This window comes from Planococcus citri, chromosome 3 (genome assembly GCF_950023065.1).
Source record: "Planococcus citri chromosome 3, ihPlaCitr1.1, whole genome shotgun sequence".
In the NCBI taxonomy this organism is placed as follows: Eukaryota; Metazoa; Arthropoda; class Insecta; order Hemiptera; family Pseudococcidae; genus Planococcus; species Planococcus citri.
In genome coordinates this window covers 27631204-27643986 of record NC_088679.1, presented here as the reverse complement: position 1 = coordinate 27643986, position 12783 = coordinate 27631204, and the positions used below count along the sequence as shown (strand labels likewise).

The following is a 12783-nucleotide window of genomic DNA, read 5'->3' as shown; positions in this document are numbered from 1 at the left end:
AGGGTCTCTTCTGTAAGCTCCATCAAATCAAAAAAAAAAAAAAAAGGAAAAAGAAAAAAGGAAAAAGAAAAAACTACCCAATCCACGTGACATCAGTCAATGGTTCTAAAAATGCGAGAAAAAATCATTTTTGAAATTTTCCCCTTAAAAATGTTGACTATTTGTAGCGGTTTTGAATTTTCCAAACAAAATCAATCAATTCAATTTGAATTTTGAAATGTTCATTTTCATTTTTAAATTTGAAAAATTAAATAATAAGAACACAACAAGAAATTTCATTTTGAAAACCTGATTTATTCATCATAATTTTTCTCGAAAAATTTCACTTCTCGAATAGAAATTTCAAAAATCCAAATTTCAATTTCGGCACTGATGATTTTTTTGAATTAAGAACTTGTTTTCCATAACAAAAATTAAAAATCTTCCATCAGTACTTTACAATCGCCAGGTATTAGACAAATCGAGGAGTTGAGGGGTCCAAACAAAATTTTGAAAAAAAATCAAGTCGGGGTACTTTTTGAAAAATAATTTTAAAATTCTGGAAAATACGTTATTGCTTGTTTTTATTTATTTAAAACTAGGTAAGAGTAACAATAACCAACCCACGATTACATCGTCTTGAAACCACTCCCTGTTCTTGTAAAATTTCAAAAAACATTCGTCTTTTTTTTCAAAAAAGAATAAAATTATCAGTTGCCGCCATTAAAAACTCATCAATTCTTCCCCTCAAAATCAAATCAATTTTAAAATTGTAGATTGTAGGTAGTTTAGGTACCTATGAACGTTTTTCTATAGTTATGGATACAAAATTGAATGCCGAATTCCATGATATTTTTATTGTTCATCATCTTTGTAGCTTGTAAACACGAAAACCAGCTGATTTATGGTCCATTGAAGTCGGAAAAATCCATGATGAATTTTGTTAAAAAATTTGAAAAAATTCAATGACTCTGTATGAACAGAATTTTTCACTTAGAACTCAAACCAAACACTCGAAAATTGAAAAAAAAATAATAATTATCTTAACTGACCAACATTTTTTATAAGTTATAGGTTAAAGGTTATAGGGAAATATACGTCAATTCCAAATTCGGGTTCCGGTTTAAATATTTTTGATTTTAGGTTATTCGATAAGAACGTCCACCAAGCACCAATGACCATGTGAAAAAGAGCACATCAAAGCACAGTCGAGTCGAGTCGAACTCTAAAACGCGATATTTAACAGTTGGTTACCCTGCAGGCAAAAGGCGTAATACGTACTAGAATACTACAGACGCAGACGAGTCTAAAAAGGAAAGAAAGATGGACTACACTACAACACTACATAAGGTGTGAAAATTAATGCATAAGTATCGCGTACTGCGTTAAAATTCGGTTCGTTCGGTTTAACGAGGCGGCGACGATAGCGAAAATTTCCTTTCTCGAGTAAATCATTTTATATTAGCTCAAAGGCACGTGAAAATTCCGCACTCGTATTTCCCAAACGACGCTACACCATATACACGCCATTCAGTCTCGAATCTGTGGGAAAAGTTGACGAGCAAAAATGGTACGAAGGAGTCCCCGAAGGGTGGAGGGGCGGGGAGGGGTGAACGGTTAAAAGAGCGTTACAGTCTCGTCGCGCGTCTCCGCATTCACACGTACATTTTTTTTTTTTTTTTTCGGGGCCCAAGGAGAAAAATCGCTTCAGATTTAATGGCTTTCTTAAAACGAAATTAGCAAAGTTGAAGAGAAAAAATATATTCAGCGCACGTCTGCGGAAGAGGTATTTTATGTTTGTTCCGTTTATAAATAAGCTACCCTCAGAGCCAGTTGGCGTCAAGGTGTGTATTTTTCTCTACGAGCGACGCGGACAGGCTTTTTACATAAAAAAGAGAGAGGAGAAAAAAAAATGAAAATACAGAGAAAAAAAAGTGAAATATAACAGCGAAATTTTCTACGCTTCGCGATGTGTTAGTATACGTACTAAATCGCGTACGTATACGATATAATTTGTTCGCGAAACGTACCTACAAATAAATCATGAACCAGAGCATCGGTCGCACAAAGCGCTTTTAATCGTAGTTTATGCGAAACAAGTAGCATACCAGCGCTCGAGCAGGCAATGGGCGAGAAGGGGGACACGGGGGAGGATTTTCAAATGAGTTCAAATTGATTTTTGCTTCTTTTTTTCTTCGTTTTTTTTTTATTCACCTCGACAACATTTAAAACATACCGAAATAATAACGTATTAGTATGACGAGAAAAATACTCGTTATAGAACAACCACTTCTTTCCTGCTCCACCTTTGTTCAGCTTTTCATATAGTCGTGCTGGGGAAAAAATCCTCGCGTATATTTTCGATTTAATAATATACACATTCGAGAGAGGAAAAAACACACCACACCGCGAGACCAGTTTTTAAATTTTGTTGCTTTTTTTTTAATTACTTAGGTAAAAGACTCGACGCCTCTCCCTCGTTGGTTTTTCTCGTTTTTTTTCCACGTATTTAAATTCATTCGCTTTTTTTAAATTACTAGTAGTAACCAAAGCTATCCAATATGTCAACCTTTTCGAGTACCATTGTTACCTTTGCAATTGCCGAGCACACGTCGAACAATTTATAAACACGAAGTTTATTACTCACTCACGTAGGTATGAGTATTTTTTGGTCGAATTTTCCGTAAGAAATTTCGATAGTTGCAGCGCAGTCTAGAAATTGGGAAATTTTTTGTTCGTCCACTCGAGTATTATTGGTTGGGGGGGGGGGTCATTTGAATAATTCCAACATTTTCTTATTTTTGATGAATTTTTCAAAATTAGTAAATTTCCGGGTTTACGGAGCACGTAACGCCTTCATTTTACAAGATAGGCAACTTATCATGATAACGTTTTTTGTTCATCTACTCGAGTTGCATCTGCAACCGAAACGCTTTCTCTAACGTTTAGTTCCATATCGGAAAATCGATCATAAAAATAAAGTGCCTCGAAGCACGGGTAATAAGATCGATTTTTAATATAATAATAAGATCGAAATGTATTTTAATACTTAAAATTGTGTTTATAAGCCGAATATTACAATAAATTCACGAACCCACACCCTGCATCTCTGGCTTTATTAGAAGGGAAGGGACCCCATTAAATCTTGAGTTTTATAAACTGTGATCAAGATTTCGAAATGAGAAAAATTCAGCCTAGAAGAAAACATAGGTAGGTAATTTGAAACTTAGAAAACATCGGTAGATTATTTTTTTAATTCATATTTCCGATAAGTATCAGTGATGAAATTGAAACGATTATTTTGATATACGAGGTGTTCTGGCTAAAAAATTAATCAAGGGAAATGTTCGTTGTTTTGTTCAGGTAGCATATTTGTAAATCCAGTGAAAATGAGTAAATATTGAAGCTGAAAATACTTCGTCCAGCTTGCCATAATGTAGACCAATGCATAAGTCGAGTTCGTAAATTATAAAAATCACTCCATTCGGATATGTCAAGAATTGCTCCACGTTAAAGATTTCTCCTCAGAGGTAATAGAGAAGTGGATTGAAAATCAAGAAATCGTAAATACGTTGTGGCCTAACTTAAACCCAGACAGAATCACCGGACAAACTTAATTATACAAAATGCATGTTCACCACAGAGGTACTTAGTTCGTAGTTTTGGCAAAAAGAAGGTATTTCAAGCTATAGAAATTAACCTCCATATTTGATAAGTGCAAATAAGTACTTTTTTTTCAATGCTTCTAAATGGTTTTATTGATCTGGCAAAACTCCGCTCTCAACTAGAGGGGCGACAATTCAGTATACTATGTACATAATTATAATATACTGATCACAAACCCCTGAAATTTGCATTTTTACAAAAAAATTGAGAAAGCATTTCCAAAGTAGGCACGTCAACTCGATTTCATCAGTCAATAAAAATTTTCAAAACACGAATTTATTCAAAAATGAGGAGTTCGCAAATTTTCAACCACTTAATAGAATCCTAAAAATAGGAGGTATGCTGGTTCGCCATTTTCTCGCGAAAACGAATTTTTTTCGAGTCGAAAACTCTGACATTTACAAAATTTCAAGTCCCTCTATTATTGAAGAGAATGAAAAAATACGACCAATTTTTTTGCAAATTTTTGAAATTTCATTCTGTACTTAGAACTTGATGAATCTAAAAAAAAAAGAGAAAAGAAACATTTTTTTTTTCATTTTTTTAAAACCTCAGTTTCTAATACAACATTAAAGTTCAAGATTTTAGCAAAATTGGTCATAGATATTTTTTTCATTTTTTACAAAAAAGGAAATCTTGTAAAACTTTTGTAATGTCATAGTTTTCGACTTTAAAAAAATTCGCTTTCGCAAGAAAATGGCGGACCAGCATACCTCCTATTATAGTGCCCTACTTTTAAAAAGTCGAAGAAATTTTACAAGTTTTTAGCTACATACTTTTTTGATTTTTTGAAATTGGCATCACAGCGTTCCAAAATATTTTTCCGGTTTCGGGAATGACATCTTTCAGTACTTTGGCATAACAGGCATAACTGATGCAAAATAATATTTTACAAGAAAAAATTATCAAAACACGAATTTATTGTTCAAGTTTTTGACTTCTTTAAAAGCACTCGAGTATGGGCTCACTGTAAATTTCGGACCAATATTCACGCAAAATTTTCCATGAACACATGGTTGAATTTTTATAGTACGGGCCACGCTTTTAGTTTGTTTTTTTTATAACTTCGAAATTTGATGAGTTTGAACAGTTAGGTAAGATGCAGTGCTTATAGTGGAGTAAGTATTTTTTTTTTCAATTTTTTTTTTTAGTTCTGGCCAAAAAGACCAAAACATTTTGAACAGAGTGGTTCATTTTGTAGCGTTAGATGGCAGGTCTTTCGAAACCATTCAAAGAGATGAAATGTAGAAAAATGAACAAAAAATTGCATACAACTGTGTATGAAATAGCAGCAGAATGGCAGCGACTTTGATATCGATGAAGTAGTAATATCGGATCCTACTGCTGGCTACTGTAGGAAGAAATTTGCACAAAACTCAACAGACCAACCTAGCTGAGTGGGTAAAAAACAGAATAACGAACCCAATGCAGATCCAGAAGGGTGTGATCTGTATTTTTATAGCGGAGTAAGTATTTTTTTTTCATTTTTTTTTTTTTTTGAATGCATGGACAAGCTCATGGCCAACGTACTTCGAATTATACCCTGTTCCTCATGAAGAGTGGAGCAGTCCGTCGTATAATATAAGAATGCTTTGTCAAATCAAACCTTGCCTTTATTAATTAGCTGAGGGCATTTTCGAAAAAATGGTGAATTTTTCACTCTTGCCTCTACCTAACGTGTTTTAAGGAAATGCCTCAGTCCCAAAAGATAGTATTCAAGATTCTGTTTCCATCTAGGCCATTACTATCAAAATCTAAGAGCACTTTTTGAGTTCTAGGTGTAGTGGTTGAAAATCTGCAAATCATTTTTTTTTTTCGAGTAATTTCGTGTTGGGAAGATATTTTTTTCTCAAGTATTATACACATTGATAATGGTAAATCTCTGATAGATATAATTTCAGAAACTGATGAAATATTTCGGAACACAGTGCTGCCAATTTTCAAGGCATTACCTATCGCAAATTTCAAAAAATCGAGAAAAAAAGTCAAAAACTCATCAAATTAAGTATTTTGGTTTATTGATATTGGTAATAATAATGACCACGAAATTAGTAACCCTGTAACCCTGTATTACAAAATATTTCTCCGCTTTCAGAAATGATTGATTTGGAAAGAAAATACTTTCAAAACACCAATTTACCCAATAATGAGCAATTTGGAAACTTGAAATCGCTCAGCATAGAACTCTGAAAGTAAGTTTTTCGAGTCGACGCAAAATTCCCAGTTTATCTTTTGCGACTGAATCATTTTACTCAAAACAGGATCATGATTTTTTTCTGAGAATATGCCTTTTTCGAAGATCCACAATATCTCCTCCGAGGGCACATCCATAGCTGAATTTTTATTTGATAGATGTTCAACTCAAAATGAAGGTTGAGACAGAATTTGGCCGTAATCCTTCGAGGACCTCGTGTTTTTAGAAAATATTCGCGATATATTTGTAATTAGAAAGTGCCCTTCGAAGTTCATCGAGAATACGACGTCTCATTTACACGAGGAGCAGCACTTTTAAATCAAGTTAGAACTGCTCAGAATTATAAAAATTCGAAGAGACCGCGAAAAGGAAGAGTATCAAAAATAGTGAACAATGACAAAATATATACTACCAGCCCATCATACATTTCGAATAAACAATTCGGCGCTTAAAAAACTGCTTGCCAGCTACGCCTTATTTTTTCCATCGCAAAACCTCTTCACTGCCATAATACATGCATACAACTTGGAAATGCGCGTGATTTCCATTCAAGATGACAATGGCAAGAAGTGAGAAAAAACAGAAAAACGAAAAGAAAGTCGAAATTGTAATTACATTGTCGACATTTCCCAACGACGACAATTGATGTGTGATTTGTATACATAGCTATATGGAAAAAACACCCGGGAAAAAAATGTAATTTAAATGGTACGGTATGAAGTACTATACGTACCTACCTCGTTTAAACTATTATAACTTGCGTTTTACCCCTCATCAAAAATAAACGCAGTCATTTGACAAATTGAAAAGTATTAATAAATCAACGGTAAAAAGTAAATTGGAAATTACGTCGAGAATAAAGTAACTCGTCGATTAATCGAAGCTTTATTTTCAATAAAGTCAATTTACTCTCAGCGCAAAATTTAATAAATTAAAAAACTCTTTGGTGAAAAAAAAAAGTATACACCGAGCACTGCTTTGATGTTGCGAGGTGGTCGTGGGGGGGAGGGGGCGTGATGGCAGAAAGGAGAAAAACACACGAAGGTTATTATAACGACGACTGAAAGGGAAAATGATGTCCGAACGATGGAAGGCAGGGTATCCAAATCTAACGGCGTATTTCAATTCGACGCTTTAAAAAAATGCCTTTTAAAAAAGGCAGGTACCTATTTATAAACGCGCGATACATTTCAATTTTCAACGATATTGATAAAAAGCAAGTTATTAGGTACTCGATATTGATACGCGCTTCGATGTGAAAACACTTGAAATGAAATTTTAAAAAGAAAAATAACTACCAATACAGTATGCTTAAACAAATTTTAATCAAAAGATTTCTACCCGCGCGTGTCATTAGATATCTGCTAGGCGATACAATTGTATATACTCGTTAAAAAAACAGCTTTTTTTCTTCTCTCTCTCTCTCTCTCTCTCCCCGCTCGAGCAGTAGGTAAGTAGAAAGCACTACCTGTATAAGCATTTCGCTTAAATGCTCATAAACGAATACCTACCTTACCTACCCTTTTTCCAAGTCGCTTTCTGCACTTTTCAAAGGATGTACATATCTTAAGATATGCTATCGACTGCCGACTGCCGCATACCGCAGCCTATCTTGAGAATAAGCTTTCGTATACTCTCTCTGCTTTGATGTTAACGCCTCGGGATTTTTCATAAATGCGAGAATATCGTATCGCGAACACGGCTCGCAAATTTTATATAAATCGAGCATTTGCTCACTTGAAATTTCACTCGGATTCGATTAAAATTTAACCGAGCGAGAATAAAATTCCAATTTTCATCGCCAAATTTTCAACGTTTCCCTTTTGAACGAGTAAAAGGCAAAAAATTATACCTATCAGAAATAAGAGAGATTTCTATTCGCAGGGATGAGCGTTGAATGCAGACACTGAATTTGCGATCTACCGAATTGGTGAATTTAAAAATAATTCTGGACTTTGTCGTGATCGCAAGAATCAATTAAAGAAAAAATTGGTTTTCATCCCTTTTTTTGGGGATCAACATTATTGTTTTCAAAATTTTTCAATTCATATTACCTACATGGTAATAGATATAGGATGAAAATTCGGAAAGGTATGATATGAATAGTTATGTTTTAACGAATAATAAACATGAAATGTACATACTTTTTTTTAGAAGGTATTTCTCACCGTAAATTTGAAATTCATAACTCACCTGAAACAAAGAAACAAAATTCAAGTTCAATTAGCTGTTTTGTTATAAAAATTGTAAAATACGCTTCGGGTCTCTCTCACACTAAGAAGTGTGTTTCGAGCAAAATTCATCACTTTTTCATATTCGATAGAAAGAAAAATGCATAAGTTAACATAAGAATTCATGGTACAGAAAAAGTTCAAACTACTTAAGGGAAAGATTTAAAAGTGTCCTCAGTCGACTTGGACCATTCTGCCAATGTAATGTAGGGCTATAGGTACTTGCTTGAAGGGATGACCTTCACCTCTCACTCGATTACACTGAAACGTACCAATTTTGGAAATTGAAAGAGCAGCCAGCTAAATTTCCAAAATACGAAATTTCTAGCGACAGTTTCTGAAGGTTCGACTTTTTGAGACGAACAAAAAAGGGTTTCTTACAAAACGGTCCATCTCTAAAATTAAAGACGTTAAGAGCAACTGATTTTTTTCATCATTACAAAGAATTTACTTTTTCCTTTTGACCACGACAGTCACGCAATCTAGTAGTGTGTAGAGTGAATTACTACTCGTCCGAGTATCATGTTTTCATTGGCGAAGTTACCTGTCAGAAGGCAAGTCAAGCAAACGTCATCACTTCGATCATCATTATTTGATATTTCAAAATTTAAATTAAACATTTCTTAAAATTTTCAATTACATTCACCAATTTTATTTTGTGTTGTAAATCGTAGTACTTGATGGAAGCATTTTTTCAATTTTGAATTTTTTGTTCAAAAAAATCGCCAATTTCAAAACTAGAAATTTTTTTAAATTAAACTGTTTTTGAAAGTGAATTGGACGAGAAAAACAATGGTAAAGCCTCTGTTCAAGAAATACCATATTTTCGTAACCTAATTTCTTCAAATTTTGAAAATAGACCAACGCATATCGGCCAGATTGATTGAAAAGCTTTTTTTTTTTTTTTACTACATTTTCCACGTGATTTTGTGAACAACCTACAGTTACAAAATTAAACGTTTATATTACCAAATTTGATTGGAGTACTCAAATTTAGAGTAATGTGAATGAATTGAAATGTTAGGTATCAGAATTCGTCGATGACGCTATTTTTTCTGATCGCTGTCAATTCATTTGCGATTTTTTTTTTTTCAATTTTAATTAGTCCATAGTATAATTGGATACAACATTCTCATTTACATATCTTCCTCCCTTAAAAACTTTTTCTTTATTCTTTAACGATGTTCTTCGATTCGTTTTATTCCAATTCTATTTTTGCATGGCAATCTTCTCGGACCTCGCTAAAGTTTTTTGTCAAGTTCACCGAAGATTTTGAAAGTTGGAAATGTTCCGACTGAAAAAGTGAATTCATACGTAACTTCATGAGACAAGCAAAACATTTATCAACTCGTGAAATTGCCTATCTTCAAACTTGAAGGAGCTACCCAGAGTATACAGATTATTAGTAGTATTTTGGCGACCCGAAAAAAATCATCTGCCAACAGCACCTTCAGTTTCGAAGGTAGGCTATTTTGTAATGGAACCCTTTTTATTTGGTTTGAAAAGTTGGATCAGAAACTATGGCCAAACATTCGATTTCTGGAAGTTCATCGACTCTTCTCCAATTAATTTCTGCGTTAGGCAGTTTCAGGAAAATCAAATATGTTACACAGTATCGTCATTCTTTTTATTCAAAATGAATTGGGAAACTGTAAGTATAGGCTGGGACATTTATACATATTGGAAATCTAATCAGAAAATCAGATATTCACGACTCAGCGCCCTAAAAGCCCAATGAACGATAAAATGTCACTTGATATCATTACTTTTTTCATCTCCAAAACAAAATTGGGGTGCATGGTCAGGGGTTGGAAGAGTCAGATCAAAAAACGAAGCTGATATTCGGACTTGGGATACTCAAAAACCTAACACACGATATGTCACACGATATTGTCAATCATTTGCAGCTTAACTCAAAATTCCCTTCCTCACTCCTTTCTGGAATGAAGGACCAATCTGGCCAATCATTTCGTATTTGTTTACTCCATGCAATATTTTGAACTTTTTTAGATATTAATGGTAGGTAGAACAATCGAATTAAAATCGATTTTACATCATTCATTTAGAGAATAAGAAGTGTACTATAATTCCCCCTCCCCCTCTCCGAAATGAACACTTCAAGAGAAAATTCCAGGATAGAACTTGTTCATAATTATTTCATATATTGTCGGGGAGCCCGCTTAAAGATCTACTGCACCCCCCCCCCGTCGATCCTCCGGGACAACTTTTTTCTTAAAGGGGGAGAGTCCTAAGGAACATTTCTAGCCCTTGTACTAAAAAAAGTGGTCCTACTTACAAAATGGCGGTCATTTTGATTGACAGGTCAGCCGAAATCGCAGATTTTGCGTTCCAACTATAGACACTGGAACTACAAGATGAACAACTGCAGGTCACAGCGGTAAGGGGAATCACGTAAAATTTCGTGAAAAGTTTTTCCAAACGGTACCTGTAGAAGCGCTGATCGTCGTTTTCCAACTGGCGGCTACTAGACGACGCGGGTGTTGGTGCGGCAAGGGGAAGTAATAGTTTCAGTGGTTTACTCGCTAGAGGCGCTGATCGTCGTTTCCCTAGTGGACGACGCGGGTGTTGGCGCGGTAAGGGGAATGAAATAACTTTTTACCGGATCCCCTAACGTCTGTGCCCACCAGTTGTTCATCTTGTAGTTCCAGTGTCTATAGTTCCAACATAGGACTTGCACAAAATTTTTCGAACTGTACAAAGGTAGATCGAAAGATCGAGCTAAAATTCATCACCTGTCAAAATTTCAAGTGCTAAAGAACGTTTCTTCGATTCTTGGTGAATTTTTGAAAATCAAATTTAGGCCAAAAATGAGGGAAAAATCAAAATTTTACCAAATTGATTGAGAAAGCTGAAATTTGGGATACATCCTATTTTCGACATGCCAAATCAATTGGAAACTGTTTCAAACAGGTTTGAGCCGTTCTGGAGCCTCCAGCAGATTTTTTAAACTCGAAATTCCCACAAAATTTCACCAAAATGGAGTTGGAAAGCTGAAATTTATTCAGCAAACTAATTTCAATGCGCTACGAAGCACTGCAGGTAAATTTCAAGTCATTTTGGACCCTCCGGCGACTTTTTGAAAATTCCTGGAGCCTCCATCAGATTTTTGAAACTTTAAATTTTCACAAAATTTTGTCAAATGGAGATGGAAAGCTTAAATTTACTCTACACTCCAATTTTAACACCCTCTGAAGATGACTTCAGGTGGGTTCAAATAATTTAGGAGCCTCCAGCAACTTTTTGAAAATTACTGAAGCCTCCAGTAGATTTTTTAAACTTGAAATTCCCGCAAAATTTTACCAAATGGAGTTGGCAAGCTGAAATTTACTTCGCAAACTAATTTCAATACTGCGATATATGAAGTCGACTGCATGATGGTTTCAAATGGTTTTAAATGATTTTGAAGCTTCCAGCTACTTTTTGGAAATTTCAATTTTCCAAAAAAACACCATACGATCTCTCAAAAACTCGCTGGAGGCTCCAAAACGACTTGAAATCCACCAGAAGACGACTTCGAAGCGTATTGAAATTAGTTAGCAGAATGAATTTTGACTTTCCATCTCCGTTTGATGATATTTTATGAAAATTCAAAGTTTCAAAAATCTACTGGAGGCTCCAGTAATTTTCAAAAAAATCGCTGGATGCTTCATAACGACTTGAAATCCCCCTGCAGTTGACTTCGTAGTGCATTGAAATTATGTAGTCCATTTTATGATGAAATTTTATGGGAATTTCGAGTTTCAAAAATCTGCTGAAGGCTCCAGAACAGCTCAAAACGGTTTGGAACAGTTTCCAATCGATTTGGCATGTCGAAAATGGAGTGTATCTCAAATTTCAGCTTTCTGGGTCAATTTGGTAAAATTTTGATTTTTTCCCTCATTTTTGGCCTAATTTTGATTTTCAAAAATTCACCAAAAATCGAAAAACGCACTTTAGCACTTGAAATTTTGACAGGTGATGAATTTTTTCTTGATCTTTCGATCTACCTTTATACAGTTTGAAAAATTGTGTGTAAGTCTTATGTTGGAACGCAAAATCTGCGATTTCGGCTGATCTGTCAATCAAAATGGCCGCCATTTTGTAAGTATGGCCACTTTTTTTTAGTACAAGGGCTAGAAATGTTCCTTAGGACTCCCTCCTTTAAGAAAAAAGTTGTCCCGGAGGATCGACGTGGGGGGGCGGTGCAATAGATCCTTAAGCGGGGCTCCTCCACTATATGTAGTTATAAAATATGTTTTTTTCAACGTTGAACATCCTTTTTATATGAGCTTTTGGGATGGGAAAAAATTCGTAATGACAAAAAATCTTTCTTTTCCGATGCTCTACAACATTTGTTTGAATATTTTTCAAACATCTGGATAATTCAATAAATACAACTGTAAAACCAAAAATATGACCCCTCCTGACCCCCACTTATCCACCAAAGATCCAAAAGAGGACAGGCACAAGATATACACGTTGTAATGCGAGTAGATCTGCATACTCTACTGTGCCTGTAAACAAAACTTCCCACTCCAGTGAATTTTTTCGGAGGGTTCAGACCTAAAAATCTTGCACCATAGGTAAAGGCAACGTTGCCGGTTGAAACTGGTTCGCATTTCCCACGTGACTTCAAGCATCATGTTCAATTTTATAAACAAACATCATTATCACAGCATCACACAGCTTAACTTCACGAGTAATATAATGCAG

The 12783-nt window shown here is 34.8% G+C and overlaps 1 protein-coding gene across 1 annotated transcript in view; it reads right to left on the bottom strand.

Annotated features, from left to right (window-relative positions):
* Positions 1-12783, bottom strand: part of LOC135838338 (cytoglobin-2-like) — a 386622-nt gene that overhangs the window by 330716 nt on the left and 43123 nt on the right. The gene's annotated exons all lie outside the window — the stretch shown is intronic.